The sequence below is a fragment of the Cryptomeria japonica genome, chromosome 4 (assembly GCF_030272615.1).
Source record: "Cryptomeria japonica chromosome 4, Sugi_1.0, whole genome shotgun sequence".
Taxonomy (NCBI): domain Eukaryota; kingdom Viridiplantae; phylum Streptophyta; class Pinopsida; order Cupressales; family Cupressaceae; genus Cryptomeria; species Cryptomeria japonica.
Window position 1 is genome coordinate 65,793,269 of NC_081408.1, and position 19,039 is coordinate 65,812,307.

Genomic DNA, 19,039 nt, shown 5'->3' on the forward strand with positions numbered 1-19,039 from the left:
CCTTTGAATAAAGAGTCTTTCTGAAGTGTATTATTCATATCCAAACCTGTTAAAACATTGGGGATTTGAACACATCCTCGCAGAACATACATTTTTCATTAGATTAGGCAAAATTGTTGTACTTTTTGTGCTGTGCTTGCATTTACTACTTCAGAAAATCATCCATCAAACTTGAAAAATTCACAAAAGAATTCCAAAATTTACAAAAAACCAACCAAAGGAAAAATCAGGGCAGTTTAGTGCATAAGAGCAACTTCTTAGCGCATGTGATACTTTTGTTAGCACATCCAACCATCAATTTAGCGCGTCAGTTCCAAACAGTAGCATTTTATCCCAAATCAATCCAGTGTTAAAACATTTAGTGCATCAGAGAAATAGTCTAGTGTGTGGAAGCTAAACATTAGCACATCAGGTTCACAAGTTGGTGCATTACAGGCCCAAGCTAGCGCATGACTTTTTAAATAGATGGAAAACAATTTTTGGAACAGTCAAAACTTTAGCGCGTGTCTAGGGGCAGCCTAGCGCATGTGGTCCTTATTTTAGCATGTGAAGTAAATTGGGTAGCACATCCTATCTCTGTTTTAGCACGTGATCAAAAACATATAAACAAAGGGCAAAACAGTGAGGAATTTTAAAATTTTTGAAAACATTTTCAAAAACCTTTTTCCATCAACATCATTTTTCATCAAAGCAGAGTGACAAAAACAAACCATTAAAAACTATTTCTTGAGCTAAATTTGTGTCAAAACAAACATTGTAAAAATCCTAAACTGATCGCATGATAAAACATGTCTATCTTATCATAATCCAGAAACCTCATCATCAATATCAATAGAATCCTTTACCATCTTACAGATTTCATCTTAAAAACACTTGTTTAAAAATATCAAGTTGTCAAATCAAGTCTCCATATCGGGAGACTTTTATCCATATCATTTGACACGCTTTGTCATGAAGGGGAATCTAAACCTTCACTTTGATAGAGTAAGATTTGAAGTTTTTCAAACAAGATCAACTAAATCCAAACAAATCAAAGGAAACCATTGATCACTCATGCATGACTAATCTCCATATTCTGAGAAGAAAGAACCTTTATCGTAACATCACGTTGAAGAAACAACAACCTAATTTTTCCAAGTTCATCAAGAGAAACAAGTTTTTATACATCAATCGTCAACTCTTCAAATCTCATCGGGTCTTCCTTTATCACGTCAAACGTTATATCCAAAACAAATCCAACGAATTTGATAAAAAACCTTTAAAAACAAGAGCCTACTGTCAAAAGTCTGCTTTTAATCAAATCATAAACCACAGAGGAAAGATCAATCCAGCATTCTTGCCCGACAAGTGTATCACTTATAACACATCTCGACCAGAACCACCCACCCCCGAGCAACATATCACTGAGGATTTTGTCCCCTTCATCACTGAAAGTTTTTACTAAAATGCCTATTACTCGCTCTCAAAGAAACCAACAAAGTGAGACACACGTAGAGTCTAGTATGAATCGAAGGTTGTCAAATCCTTTTGAAGTTCCATACTTGGAAGAGACTGAAATTTCTGAAGCGCTTCTTCAAGAATGTCAGGAAAACCCTTCATTCAAAAAGCTTGTAGAAAGGCTTATGGAAAATGACAAAGAAAAATATCTGCTCATGCTCACAAGTAAAGGCGTTAAACTTCCCAAAAATTTAGACACAAACATCTTTCGAAATGGATCTCGACAATATGCATATCAAGAGCAACAAAGAGAAGAAGAAATTCATAACTTTGAACAACACATACCTGAGCAACACATTCCAAAACAATGCATACCAGAAATGCATATACCTGAGCTAGAAACTCCAGAGCAAAATATACCATTTAACACACCTTTTCAGCTGAGAACCAATACAAGGGAAGAACTCTTCCCTCGACAAGACAATATACCTTTGGCTGCTCTTACTCAACAAATGCAAATGTTACAATGACAAATACATGACACGCAACAAGGGACAACAGTGCGGTACTCTTTAAACAAAATCTGTCCTTATCCATTTGACAGAAGATTGAACATGTTGCCTTTTCCTCCAAACTCAGACATTCCCAAATTCGATAAATATGATGGGAAAAGTGATCCCCGAGATCATGTTCGAGATTTTTTTACAATGAGTCTTGAATTTGCTCATGATGACACCTATTTGATGAGGTTATTCCCAATAAGCTTGGGAGGGCAAACAATGGAATGGTTATCCAAAATTACACCACCTATCAGATCATTTGATGAATTGGTTAACAAATTCATAACCCAATATTCCTATAACATCCAACATGCCATAACCATGCTAGATGTTTGTAACACCAAAAAAAAGAACAACGAAACATTCATAATATTCCTTCAATGTTGGCGACGTATGGTATCACGATATCCTCGAGACATTCCCGAAAAGGAGAAAATGGAAATCTTCATCGATAAATTGAATGGTCAAATGAGTTATAGGCTAAAACTTCAATGCATACCATCTTTCTCTAAATTAATTGAAAATGGCATTCAATTAGAGGAAGCATGTGTCAAAAAAGGAACACTCAAATTCTACAAGGAAGGAACAAACTCATCAAACTACAATAACCAGAACAACACCAACCTCAACAAATCTTGATTTTGGACTCGAAACAAAAATGAAGGCAACAATGAATCATATGATCCCAAATCTAAGCAACTAGTGCTTGCATTATCTGGAAATCCTCAAAATACGAAAAATCCTAAAAATGCTAATCCAAATGCTAACACATATGCACCAAACACTGATCAAGGACAACTCAACACAAAAAACACCAATGATACTCAAAGAAAAAACATGAATCTAGGACCTAACAACAATTCATGCAACAACACAAACACTTTCCAAAAGCGTATCTTCACACCACTGGGGCAATCACTAGAATCTGCATTTAGAGAACTTTTGGCACACAAGATTCTTTCTTTGCCTCCAATCAGCAACTATGAACCCCAAATCAAACCACCTTGGTGGAATGATTCACACTATTGTGATTACCATCATAACAAGGGTCATCAAACGAACGATCGCATGAGATTAAAACACGTGGTGCAAGATATGATTGATCGAGGTGACTTAATAGTAGATGGTCTCAAAACAAATGGTGATCATGGAGCCTTTAAAAATCCTCTTCCAAATTATAAAAAAGATGGAGCTTCAACCTCGAACGATACATGTGGAGCTCATATCAAACATATCTACAACAACACCATAAATCACATATCAGCTGAAGATCATCAAGTAAATGTCATCACCATCCGAGATAAGTGTGATCATGAATCTGTCAATGTAACAACCTGAACTCAGAAATATGTCTTAAAAGGACATACGTCACCTACAACTACCACACCAAAAATCCAATATGACTTGGTTAGCCAACTACACAAAACTCCAGCTTAGATATCTATACTAGAATTGCTGAAACTATCACTGAAGCACAAAGACATATTGGAACAAGCGCTATTGGAAACCAATGTACCTCAAAATCTGGATACAGACAGATTTCAAGCCATGGTCACCCATATGATTGGACCTCATAACCTCACCTTCTCAAAGCATGATGATGCTTTCTTGAGCCATCCACATAACACTCCTCTCCATATCAAAGTCATTGTTTGCAAACACTGAGTAAAACGAGTCTTAATAGATGGAGAAGCCAGACTTAATATATGTACTTTACAGCTTATCCGTGCATTAGGCTTTTCAGAAGAGTCTATTGATCCTTGTAAGAAGATTACCATAAAGGCATATGATGATGAGGAAAGGTCCTCTAAAGGAACTGTGATGTTACCCAGTCAAGTAGGACCAGTGCAAAAAGATACTATGTGTCAGGTCTTAGACATAGATCTTACCTACAATATTTTGTTAGGGCGACCCTGGATACATGAAATGCAAGCAGTACCTTCTACGTATCACCAATGTGTCAAATTTCCTTATGACGGACAAGAAGTCTCCATATCTACTGGTCACAATCCATTTCAACATTGCAATGCAATGGGGCTAGCCCAAGATAGTTTGCTTCCTCATAAAGAGAGAAACAATGATCTTTAACATCAGATCTACAAACCGCAAAGTCCAACTCCTTATTTGGAGACTTCAAACAGAAAATGCAAATCAAAGACCAAGGCATAGGAGAATACTCTTTGGAGCCTTTATGTTTGGCCGAATTGCCAACATCACCTAGATCTCATGGATTGCCTACTACATCAACACATCTGGCCACTCAGCCCATCACCAAATTTGATGGTACCTTCATCCAATTGGGCACTCTAGCACATGAATCAGAAGACAAGGATGTTCTTAGCTAGTTATACAAAGATGAGGAAGAAAATAATAAAGTAGCTACTCTAGACATTGTTCTACCAACACACCTGTATGGAAAAGGATACTTAATCAAGGAACAAATGGGATATGATGGTAAAGGACCTATTGGGAAATGCAAAGGAGTCACTAAACCTATAGATCTTCCTTCACAACCTAGTAGAAACAAAGTGAGATTGGGTTGTGAGCTCACTTTCCTATTGAAATGACCGCCCAACAAAACTACAAAACCTCAATGGAAAGTAAAGAAGAAGTACAAATAAGAATCCTGGCAGGAAGCACTTTTTGAATCAGCAGAGATAATCTGCAAGGCACGGGAACATCAAGATCAGAAGTTACATCAGGGAAAGCTTCTAAGCCACAAGAAGGCCATATCTGCAGCAGTAGCTCATATTCTAACACCAATATATCAAGAACAAATCATATCATCTCTAGATACCGTTATTCCTTCTCAAGGAAGTACAGTCTATGAACAAATACAGAAAATAGAAGCTAGATCTGACATAGAATCAACAAAAACTATCAAAATGGTATCCATCATCAAAGATTTGTTTTCACCATACAACATACTAGTTTACAGCACTGATAGAATCTGGGATGGTGCCTCAGAGACTGATTCCAATGAATATTAATGGGGTAGCTACTCCAATGCTACTACAGATATTCCTAATGATACTGATTCCATATTCCTTTCTCAAGAAGAACATAACACAGAAGATAGACCTCTTGAATTTGGACCACAAAATATCTATGACGCTAAGGAAAGCGAACAGAAACATTATGAACAAGTCTATATGGAAGATAATACCATCAAAGACCTCGATGAAATCCTAGACTTCTTTAAAACCAAGAACAATTACAATGAAAACTCTATCCTAACACTTACAGTAGCAGAACTTGATCCACCTAGCGATTCCTTACCGCTTGTTTTTCCTGACCCCATCGACTGGGATGAACCTGAAATCTATGATATACCAATTTTCCCAGATGATGAATCTATTATCCATTACCTATGTATCATAAATCTGGAAACAGGCTCTACCAGTGAACAAAGTAACAATGTCTACAAACCAGGGAGTGCCAAGTCTCTCAGTCGCAAAAATAAACCAAGTAAAAGATCTGATGCTGAAAACCAGTCAATGGCAGCTCTAGATCACAAAAAAGTAAAAATAAAGGATGCATCTAAGGGTGAAAACCTTTTCTAAGGTACCTAATGATGGGAGACTTGACAGTCTTCTGAGCACTTTCATGAACGATCACCCATATTGATTGAGCCCACTCAATCAATCAACATTGGTACCACAGAGGCAGTCAAAAACATACACCTTGCAGAATCTTTGATAGAGGAAGCAAGATCATCATTCATCATTTTCTTTAAAGAACAACAAATTAACTTTGCTTGGTCATATGTCGATATGCCTGGAGTGGATCCACACTTAATCATGCATCACTTGTCCATCTCTTTAGGAGTTAAACCAGTCAAGCAAAAGCTATGAAAGATGAATCCACAGGTGGCACTCATGGTCAAAACTGAACTAAATAAATTATTAGACATCGGATTCATCCGACCCATTGACTATGCAAAATGGATTTCCAATGTCGTTCCAGTATCAAAACTAGATGGTAGTATCAGAATATGCACTGACTTCAGAGACGTCAATAAAGCTTGTCCAAAAGACGACTTTCCTTTGCCCAGTATCGACGTAATTGTAGATCTTATAGCAAGCCATGCAATGCTCTCACTAATGGATGGTTTCTCAGGCTATAATCAAATCAAAATAGCTCCAAAAGATCAAGATAAAACTACATTCACCTATCCTTGGGGAACGTACTGTTGGAATGTTATGTCGTTTGGCTTAAAGAATGCAGGGGCCACTTATCAAAGAGTAATGACAACAATATTCTTTGACATGATGCATACCTTCATGGAAGACTATGTGGATGATTTACTAGCTAAATCCTTCACCAGAGTAGAACATCTCAGCATCCTAACAAAGATCTTTGATCGATTGGAGAAATTCCAAGTCAGGCTCAACCCTAAGAAGTGTGTCTTCGGGGTTACATCGGGCAAGTTACTAGGCTACATCGTCTCAGCTAAAGGTATCGAAGTAGATCCAGCAAAGGTACAATCCATTATGGAAATGCCACCACCAAAGAATATCAGTCAGCTTAGATCTCTACAAGGACGACTTCAATCAATCAAGCGATTCATCGCTCAATTAGCAGATAAAAGTCTACCATTTAACCATTTACTACACAAAAATGTACCATTCAAATGGGAGACCAAGTGTCCAGAATCTTTTTACCAAATCAAACAATACCTGATGAATCCACCAGTTCTAGTACCACCAGTCGCAGGAAAGCCACTGATCCTATATATCTCAACAACAGATATGTCGCTGGGGGCACTATTGGCACAAGATGATCAACAAGGAAAGGAATGGGCCATATATTATATCAGTAGGACATTGAATGGCTATGAACTCAACTATACATTCATTGAAAAGGCTTGCCTAATAGTGGTCTTCACATCTCAGAAGTTCCGACATTATATGCTAGCACACACCATTAAGCTAGTTGTAAAAATTGATCCTCTCAAATATCTACTCAGCAAGGCAGCTCTTACAGGCTCATTGGCTAAATGGGTCATGATTCTCAGTGAATTTGACATCCAATACACAAAAAGATGATCCATCAAAGGACAAGTAATTGTAGATCAGCTAGCTGAAGCACCACTACTAGGAAAACAAACCATGGAGATTGAATTTCTAGATAGGGACGTTCTTTCTCTTTCTACCAAACAATGGACCCTATACTTTGACAGATCCTACACACAACATGGTTTAGGTGCTGGCATTCTATTCATCACTCCTGAAGGACACACTATACCAAAATCATATAGGCTTATGTTCCCATGCACAAATAATGTGGTTGAATATGAGGCATTGGTTATAGGCAACAAGATGGCTATCGAATGGAAAATCACAGAGTTAAAAGTCTATAGAGACTCACAACTAGTTGTCAATCAAATCAACAACAACTATTAGACAAAGGATGACAAGCTACTACCCTACAAGTGAATGGTGGATGACTTCAAACAGTATTTGGTGCACATCACCTTTGAGAAAATACCAAGGTTAAACAACAAAGCAACCAATGCAATGGCTACTATCACTTCATTACTACAAATTCTAGAGCAACAGAGTCATTACGAGTTCCTGGTAGAGCAACTGTTCTCCCCAGCCTATGACCACTCTGAATCCCAAGTTATCTATGCCTTGACTAGTTCAGATTCTCCACTATATAGACCAATATAGGACTACCTCAAGCACAATATCTTACCAATTGACCAATCTCGTAACCAAAAACATAACTTTATCTGGCAAGTTTCCCGTTACACCCTTACCATTGATACTTTGTATCGTCGAGGTCTAAATGGTACTCTTCTTCGTTGCCTTGATCGTAATGATTCTGATTCTGCTTTACACGAGCTTCACGAAGGTATTTGTGGAATATATTCAAGTGGTACTACTCTTGCTAAAAAGCTTCTATGGATGGGATACTACTGGCCTACAATGGAGAAAGACTCATATCACTTTGCCAAGAAATGTCCTAAATGCCAGATCCATGGCAATCTGATACATCCACCAGCACAAGAACTGCAACCATTTACAACATCCTGGCCCTTTTGTCAATGGGGACTAGACTTAGTTGACAAAATTCATCCTTCATCTTCAAATGGACACAAGTTCATTATAACAGCAACAAAATATTTTACCAAATGGATAGAAGCAGTTCCCATGACCACGGTGACTGGGAAACAAATTGCCTCTTTTATCCTCAATTATCTGATCTGCAGATATGGTATTCCAAGTTCAATCATCATAGATAATGGATGGCCTTTCAAAAACCAAGATGTACAAGAACTATGTGAAAAATTCAAAATCCAACATAGGTTCTCTACACCATACTACCCACAGGGAAATGGTCAAGCGGAAGCATCTAACAAGACAATACTCAAAATCCTCAAAAAAATAATAAATGATGCCGACAAAGATTGGCATGTCCAACTCAATCCAGCACTTTGGGCATACAGAACTAGCATCCGCACACCTATAGGAGCAACACCGTACTCATTGGTATATGGATCGGAAGCCATTTTACCCCTAGAATTAGAAATCCCATCTCTCAAAGTCTCTTTGAAAGGTTTAATCCCAGATGAAGACTATCGAGTTAACCGACTGCAAGAACTCGAACTATTAGGTGAAAGATGTCAACATGCTTACACTCATCTCAAAGCATATCAACAACGCATGTGCAGGATCTACAATCACAAGGTCATCCCTCACAACTTCAAAGTTGGTGACCTAGTCCTCAAAGAAAATCCAATAAATTAGCAAGATCGAGAAAAGAAAGGGAAGTTTGAACCTAACTGGTTGGGCCCCTATGTTATCATATTAGTCTATGGATCAGGTGCCTATCAGCTAACAACTTTAGAAGGAGATGTGCTCGACGAACCAACTAACAACATCCATCTAAAAAAGTACTACACTTAAGTAGCCTAGTGCATGGAAAAAGCCAAAAATAATAATAATAAAAAAAAAAACATTCAAAAAAAGTAAAAACACAAAGTACAATAAAAACAAATGGTGAAAACCTAGTTAACAGGCGCTCTTGTGAAAGAATGACTCCTCTATCTATCTATATACCATTTTATCCGTATCCTTAAAAACACTATTGGCCATTGCCCAACATTTAGCACATATCCATTTAGGACATACTTAGCGTAGTGACTATCTTGGGTTATCCATATATATCCTCTTACCACATTCCACCATGGCTTGGAAATCACTGTACCTATTCACATTAAGAGGCACACTTAGCTAGGAGCATTAAAATCATTACAGCTTGCGAACATTCAAGATATCAAAACACAGAAGCATGGCATCTAGTAACCAAAACTACGCTTCATCACAAAACAAAACAAAACCATTCACAGAAATACCAAGGATGGAAGATTTTCTGAAGTACTAAATGTTGCATTATCGCATAAAAATGTTGACTATTTTTGCACTTTTGAACTTTTTTCAATTATTAGATTCTCTACCTTTTCTCACTAAATGCTTCAAAGCTAGAGATCATGGGGAACTTCTAAAATTTTCTTAAGTCTTTTGTCTGGGAGGCAATCACTTGTACTATGTGAATACTTGCCTCGAGACATGATACATCGAATATCACTGAAGGCCTGATTCCACTTCACGCATACAAATAATTTACTCTTGTCTGTTTATATGCAATCCGCACTCTGGTCATCCTGGTTCAATTATACCTTGACGCTTGTGCTATCTTGCAAAAGCAAAACATCATGTAAATTTTTCTCAGGTCATTATGGTTCAATTATACCATTATGCTTGTATAAATTTTCAACACATCCTAAACAAATCAATGCTCAATGATGATACCTACAAAGAAAGCAAACAACATATGGCTATATTTGATGGCAAATACAAGAGGAGGATGCTACCAAAAACATAGTTGCATATCATTTTAAAATAGTTGTATATCATTTTACAATTAATTGCATATCATTTTACAATTAGTTGCATATCATTATCATACATCTCACAAGATACATTTCATAGCATATCAAATCATACAAGATACATCTCACAAACATACATCCTGCATCATACATTATATCATATATTTTAGCATTGCATCATCATACACAAAAAGAGCACATAAGCACATCCATCCATATAACACAATACATGATCAAAGAAAATGGTGCCGTATATATATATATATATATATATATATCTCAAAAATAATCAAAATGTACAAAATCTATCATCACTGTGTCCAGTACAAAGAATACAATGATCAACAATACAACATAGACCACCTCTCTCAAGTATGACTATCCCCTGACGGAGATGGTCTGGCTCCAGATGTGCCTGCCCCTGGATCTCTAGGAGGGTCCTGTCTCGATGGCCCTATCACACCTCAACTCTCAGATTGCGACCTAGTATCTCGAGATCAATTGGATCTCGCTTGTGTGAAGCTCTGTACTCAACGATCCCTAGGTACCGTAGCCTCATAATGCCGCCGGTAATACTTCACCTCTTGAGCTCTCAATGATAGCTTTCTTAGGGTGTCTCTCATCAGACCACCCACCGCTACTCTTTGCACATTGGCTGCAAGCTCCTCTGCTCGCCCTCTCCACTCTATCTCTCTATCTCGCTCAGTGGTCAACTGCGCAATCTGCCACTGATATGTCAAAACCTATGCTCGTAGCTGCTATACAGTCACCTACAGGGTTCAAATCTAAGCATCCTCAATGTGAGTAGGGACCCAAACCCGTAGCGGTACCTGTGCAGGGGCAACCCCTCCCACTCTGCCTATCCTTGGTGCTAGAGGTGGGAGCACATTCGTCCTCCTCCTCTACACTGGTCACATCATGCCATCAGTACCCCCCACTATAGCTACCACCTCCCCCACCCTCCCCTCTCCATCGGCTCCAATAGCTAATCCACCTCTCTCCCTGTCTACCGCCCCCTATCTAACCACTCTCTCCACACCTCTATCCCCTCTCCTCCCTCTATCTCCCCATCTCCCTTTGACTCCTCTCCCTCATCCTCCTCCTCCATCATCTCCATCATCCTCATCATCTCCCTCTCCCTCCTCATCATCATCATCAAATGCTAGCCGCATCTCCTTGGGATCAGATTTCCTGGCCACCACCCACGCTGCAAACAATCTCGCAAACTCATCGGTCATTCCTGCATCCAAAATCTCTGGGGCATAATCCCATATCTGCCTTGCCAACCTGACAAACTCCTCCATCGCCACTGCACTATCAATGGTCAGGCCCCAATCGGCTACATCCTGCCTCCACCGTGCATATAAGCAAGCTCCCTATGGTATACCCTACTGTCGACCAAACTGTCTCAAAACTCAGGTCACCACAAACCTCTCAATGAAAAATGGGGTCCTCCCAATCAAGTATCTATTCATGAACACGTAGGGCATCTCCAGCCCGTCCTCCACCCACACCTCGCATCCTATATACGGTCATCATGTGACCATATCTATGTCATCCAAAACTCTCTGCCAATGCTCTAGTTTTCCCAGCTTTCGCTGGACAACTAGACCCCTATATCCATATGCATATGCACCTCCAATGGGCCTATCTCTGTCTGCTAATGGCCTCGCAGCTGAAATGTGCTCCCAGCACCATACTTGTAACAATGTCACGCCAGCTAACAAACTGTTGTAATTGAGGTATACCACCTCATGCAAGCCCCTGTACAGATGGGCTACATAGCCGATCCCCATGAAAACCTATGGCCCTGTGTCACCATCTCCTCTAATACTAGCCCCCATCCCATAGAGAATCCCTTTGACTTGCGATCAGGACAAAGGAATCCACCAATAAACCCTGCCAGTACTGATGGAAGGGGTGCATAATCCAGGTCTAAGAACTCCTGCCACGGGATCTTATATCCGTAGACTGTCTCATCATGAAAAATGCGGTGAAGTGCCTCTGTACCACCCTCCTTTGACTGCTCATATGGTAGTAGTGCACTTACTACGGGAATGCGTAGGATCCTGTAACAATCCTCTAGTGTGACTGTCATCTCACCTGTGGCAAAATGAAAGGTGTTCATGTCTCTATGCCACCTCTCTGCAAGTGCTGTCAGTAGCCCCCGGTTCACAGTGAACCGAGGCATATCTAATAGGGACGTCAAACCGCCTCTCTCAATAATGTCCATGTCAGCTTGGGTCAACTGCGGTATCAATGTCCACGGCCTCAAAAATCGCTCCCGCAACTGAACCACACCCAAGCGCTCCTATCAACAAGCAAAAAAAATCCAATATTAGTTTCCACATCAAAATAAAGATATCAAAATCAAGCTCACATCAACAACATGAAACAATTTGCTCATCTACATCAAGTTCAAAATCCTATCATTTCATATCAACTTGTAACACAACTCAAGTTCTCAAAAACCATATCAAAACTTGTAACACAACTCAAGTCTCCAAATCACATAAACTTGTAAAACAACTCAAGTTTCCCACCCATATCAGCTTGTAAAACAACTCAAGTTTCCAACCCATATCAGCTTGTAACACAAATCAGGCTTCACACATTGAACTTGAAATAGAGTGCAAACACAATTCATATTTTGATCCACACAACACATTGATATCTATACATAACTTGACATATCACAAATCAAAACAAGTTATATCAACACTCATATTGGACAAATCCATAAAAATCATGACAACACGACACAACAATTTCACAAATCAGCTCATCTCGTAAATTTTTTTTCGGATGCACTAAAACAAATTCTCACTATGCTAAAATCCACCCACGCACTAGGCTGTTGTTCCTATGTGCTAATCTATTCACCCTATGCACTAGACTGACTCTACGCACTAATCTATTCACCCTATGCACTAGCCTGACTCTACACGCTAATCTTTTTCCCCCATGTGCCACCTAACCTACCCTATACACTAAACCCTACCGATGCGCTAACCTATGCCTCGTCGGTGCTACCTGTTTGACCCTATGCGCTAGGTTTACCCTACGTGCTAAAACCCCTTACCCATGCGAACCCCTGCGGCCCCTATGCACTAAGTCTACCCTATGCGCTACCTTGCTAACCTAAAGCACTACCCTACGTTCGGCATGTGCTATTTTCACTCCTTGTGCTAACCTAGAATTTTTATGCGCTACCCTATTTTATTTCAGACGCAGCCCTAAAAACCAACTTGATGCGCTACTTAAATTTTTGTATGTGCTACTTTAAGACTTTGACACGCTAAAACGCTAAAACCAAATTTCAAAAATCAAAAAATGACCAAAAACGATCAAATCAAAAATCCAAAAGGGGTCAAATGTGATGACTTACTGGTGGTCCATACGCGACAGGCCTCTGATACCTCCGAACGTGCTCAAAATGGTACTTGGAATATGGGATAGGCATTTTTCTTTCAGACCCAATTCTCTTTCTCCAAAGTCAACAATGCACAAATGAATCAAATCAAAACACTTTTCCCCTTTTATAAGAGGAAAATGAAATTAGGGTTAGCAAACCGAACATGTAATGTGGTCGCGGTCTTCTCTATACCCTCCATAATGTACATTGTCGGGAGATGAATCAATTTAATACACATTTCCCATAGATAAACTCATTCACACCAAACACAAATCGCCAAATCAAATCAAAATTTTCAAAAAACTTGATTCATCTCCCGAGGGGGCATCACGCATCAAATCAAATCTGGGGCATGACTTGCAGATCATAAGAGCGACACAAAAATTGCATTTGATCATAAATCATGATAACGCATCATTTTCTTTGAAATAACATGTGCACACATGTCACTTCAAAGAGGGGCAAAATGTAGACGAATAAAAATGACCGTATTCCTAAATGAATATTTTATGTTCATTTCTTTATTTAATTAAATCCAATTTAATTAAATTACCCGCATTCTTCTATTTAATTAATTAAATTATTCAATTTATTTAAATTAAATTCACTAGACTTCTTTTTACCATTTATTGAATAAATCATTTTATTCAATTAAATCCCCCCTATCCACTTTTAATTAAATTCAAATTTAATTAAATAGTTATCCTAAATTGAATAAATCTAATTTATTTAATTTCCCTAAATTGCAACCAAATTGAATTAAATTAACTTTATTTCAATTAAATCCTATTATCCCTCCATCCACTTGCATTTTCCTACATCCCCCACTTGCTTCCTAATCCTATTTCTAATCCCTTCTAGACTCTTCTAATCGCTTCTAATTAGCCTAGCCCATCTTCTAAACTTTGTCACATCCCTAAGCAAAGGGAAGTCACTTCTCAAAACCTTTAAGTCTTTGATAACCATTAAAGGCTTCAAGTCTTCAACCACTTAATATCCTTAAAGTCTCCCAAACCATTAATGGTTAATTCAACCCTCTTACATGGTTAGAGACTTTTTGCCTAACTTAACCTTCATCCAACCCAAGGGTCTCATCAAGCCTTTAATGCTTTGAACATGATTATCTCTTAATCATTTGCACAAGGGTTTATCCTTGGATTAACTCTTAATCCAATGGGTAAGCCTAACTTAAGCTTAACCCTTATCTCTAGATAACCATAAGGTCTTCTCAGGCATTTAATGCCTCCAACCCCTTCTCTCAACCCAACCCTATGTTGACACTTGTCACCATTTCATTGGTGCAAATTGCAAACATGGATCCCCAACTTTCAAACTCAACCCTTGATCAACTCTTTCAATCCTGACCATCCATTGCCCTGTTTTTGCTATAAATAGAGCTCTCATTCCTCCATTTTTAGAGATCAATCCAAGTTTGTAGTATCTGTAGACACCTAAAATTGTCATGTCTTATTAAATAAATATTTTTATTTATTTAATTATCTAAGCCTAATTCTTCTATTAATTAAATAAATCTTTATTTATTTAATTAATTAATTTATCCTCTTCTAGCCTTATTTCTCATTTAAATAAATACCTTTATTTATTTAAATTTTTCTTTTTCTAAATTAAATAAATATCTTATTTATTTAATTGATCTCACTCCTGTTAATTAAATAAATCTTTATTTATTAAATTAATTCATTAACCTTTTCTACCCATGACACATGTCATTCATCTCTTAATTCATACACTACCTACCCCTTTCATTATTTTATTATTTCTTTTACCTACCCTCTAATCATAGCCGACCTCGTTTTACACCTCTCAATCTTATCCCTCCATTTCATATAGTGTCTTCTATATAAGAGGATGCTTCCTTCATTATTAACCCTAATCAATCATCCTAATTACCTAACTACTTGATCAATTGACTACACTACGATCCTACTTGCAACCACATTCCGTTCTTGGTTGAGCTCTTGTGCACATAAAATCTGAGAGCAAATACATCAAGCAAGATCAATGGAGATAGGAAGAATGGAGATCCAAACCCTATTGGACATGTGATGGTATAATCTTTGTGATTTCATTTGATTTGCATTGTCTTAGGTAATCTTCATATGTTATGGTGGATCTTTATTGTTGTCAGGCTAGGGTTTTGTGGTTGAATTCATTTAGCCTTTCAATATTGTTATTATTGTTATCCATTTTCACCATATACAGTATCATACTTATGCTCAAATACATTCAAGCTTTCATACCATTTTATGCTTATCATGTTAGCCTCTCTTTTAACTAGGAATTAGCCTAAATATGCCTGTTTATAATACTTTCTTTATCATTTAGCTCAATCATAGACTAATATATCATGCTAGGATAGTTTGTTTACTAACCTTGTCATCTTATAGTTAGTTTATTGCATTTCTAGAATCATGCATAGATTAGGATGCATCTCATATTAAATCAACAAAAAGCATCCCTCGTTCTTGCATTTGCCATCCCCAAACCATTTTGCTCAGTGATCTAAGAGCAAAAACATTGGTTTGAGGGACCGTGTAAGATAGAGAACCATGGGACCCACCTTGGGAAGCTGAGTAATACTTCATTACTCCATAGCTTGCACCAAGAAGTCCTGTGGGTGTGTGAGCAAGGCTCCATAGAGCTCCATTTTTCACATATTGAGTTCTATCGACCTGCTTTTCCTGCACACAGTTTCTGGTTGGTTTAGATTCAGCATGATCTGATAGGCTTCGATGTGGTTTGGCTATGAAATTGGCTTATTCATAATACTCATGTTCATATTTAGTCAGTTGGTTCTAGTCTTGTGATCGGATGCTGTCCTATTTTCTTGGAAGCTTGGCTTGTGGTTTTGTTGAGGGTTTCACCAACAGAGCTTTTGATGAAGATCCTCGAAGATATACATAAGTGGTGTTGGTGCAACTTCTTTTGGAATTTTAGGATGCTATTGGTGAGCATGTTCAAGACTTGGCAGATGGAGATCGTTTTTCTAGTGTGTGAACCTATATTGGGTCTTAGTTGGTCTAGGTTATAGACTAGTTTAATGAAGCATGTGGATTGGACTTGTCGATACGTTTCCAAAATGTCTTATGTGTTGAATATTGTTTGTTTGGTCTAAGGCTGACATGTTTTGTAATTATCTAACTGGTTTATTGTCTGGTGGCCAACCTGATTGTTTATGGTCGAGGGTTTGTATATATAGATGTAAGCTCTCATTGTCGATCATGATAGGTATATGTGGCTATGGGAAATGGATATGTAATGTATGAATAATGTAATATAATTTAGGAAGAGGATTTGGTTGATCATTGGAGATATAATTGAGTTTATGTAAGAGGATTAAGTCCTCTAGTATATAGCTTAGCCAGAACTATACTCAGGCATAGAAGATGCTATCTTTGCAGTTCAATCACTTCTCTTGATTGTAGTATGGATTTCTATGTAGTCAATGAGACTCATTTTGTGATAAGAAGTCTGCAATAGGTTGTTGGCCTTCCTACAAGTGCAGGCCCCTCAATTTTAATTCACATACTTTGCAGAAGTATTATTTGACTATGGGTAGGCTTCCCACAATGGTTTTTCCCTTTACCGGGTTTTCCACATACAAATATTGGTCTCATATGGATGGTATTTATTCTCTAATTATTGTTTATGCTTGATTCATTTGACTGCTATTCCGGTATTATTGTTTTGGGTTTCAGTATTAAATCTTTAATTGCTTAAGGTTCTAGTAATCTGTGACAATTGATTCACCGTCCCCTCTTAGTTGTCTTCCACTTATTTGAATTGTCTAAAAACTCCCTCTTATAGCTGATTTATGTTTGCAACATGGTTTTACTTCTCACATTTTTGGGGACCCAAGTTTTGGAAGCTATAACTTTTGACGTAGGAATCTGATTGATGGACTATTCAAATTTTTATAAATCTCATTAAGTTCACTATTAATTTATAACTAGCTACATTGGTTAGGACTACTTTTGGCCTAAAAAATGCCTATAAGGATTTCAAAATGGACTTAAATGCTTCTAAAAATAAAAAAATTAATATATTCAATTTCAAACATGATCTTTCAACAAACATTTACCAACATTATTATCAACCAATCACTTTAAGGAGAATTTTGTGCCAATCCATAGTAAAATGTAAAATTACTAAAAATAGCAGCAATGCGTAATTGAAAGGTTGAGATGCTATTTTCCTAACACTCAAATAAATTCCTACACACACCAAACACCAAAAATATTCCTAGTGGTTCAAATATCAAAGCATGTTTTCTAACCCTTATAATATTCATTTAAAAACCATATCAAATGTTCCCTATGTTCATTTTAACCAAAATTATATTAAAATTAGATAGCATACAAATATCATGTCACTAGTACATTCAGGGTTAATTTTCGACGATCATTTGTTGGAATTGCGACTACTTTTCATCGGACTGCCGACAAAAGTAACCATCGAAAACTCATTGTTGGACTTTCTGATGATGCCTTTGAATGTCGGTATTGCAACAACACCATGGACTCTACCGATAGTGGGCATGATCGCTCTTTTGGTCAAAAAAGTCATCGGATATACAGCATCCTCGCGGGATGTTTGTTTAGATTGCGTCAAAATTTTGATGGAAGTCTAAAACTTTGCACTGATGAGAATGTTGTTGGTCCGATGGTTTTGTCGTTGGTCCACTAATATGCATCAACGATCATCCGACAAGGAAGTGCCACGAGACATACAACATCCTTGTCGGATGTTTGTTTAGTTGGGGTCTGAATTTCGATGAAATCCTAAAACTTTGCACTGACGAGAATGTTGTTGGTCCGATGATTCCATCATCGATGCAAAGTTTAGTGTTCGTCGTAATTCTGACAACTATTTATTTAAAAATAAATAAAAATATTATTATCTATATGTAAAGTACACCTCATTGATATGTATAGCGAATGATATTCTATCCCCATCAGCTACCAATAGGGGGCATAGGTATCAAGCTAATATGATCAGGCACACCATGGTTGAATGGTCCAACTCCTAAGAGGACTGTATGAACCACTGAGTACTGGTAAACCTATTAAAAATGGTGTTGATAGGGAATTAGCTAACCCAAATAAAAGAGCCTTTAAAGACAATTAGGGAGATGAAATGAGTTTATCTACCTTATCTAAGTTAGTTATTCTTGGAAGCTACCAAAACTTATCTACTATATATATACATGAAATAAATTTATCTACTATATATACACATATTTCTTATAAGTATATCCCAAATTGATAATCTCATATAAAGTGTCATCCTATGTCAATACATGACATATACTTATTGAATTACATGTATATATCTCATACTAAGTAGTCACTCATTATTATATATTCAACATATATTCAAAGATGATAATCATGCATTGGAGACTACATGAATATCCTCTTTAATAAAATAAATCACATGTACAAGGTTATTGGGTTGATCAAGTCCAATAGAAAAGTACAATAGGTAAAGATAGTACTAAAAATTAGGTAAAGATAGTACTAAAAATTATGTCACTAGCATCTTAAAAGAAAACAGAAATGCATTATTACCACCCACAAAACACTTGATATAAAATAGTTCCAACCTTTCTTTTGTTTAAGTAACTAGGGTATTTGAATTTAAATTTTGGTATACAAAAATAAAATTTTAAATGTCATCTCTCCCACTATATAGTTCAACATGCCC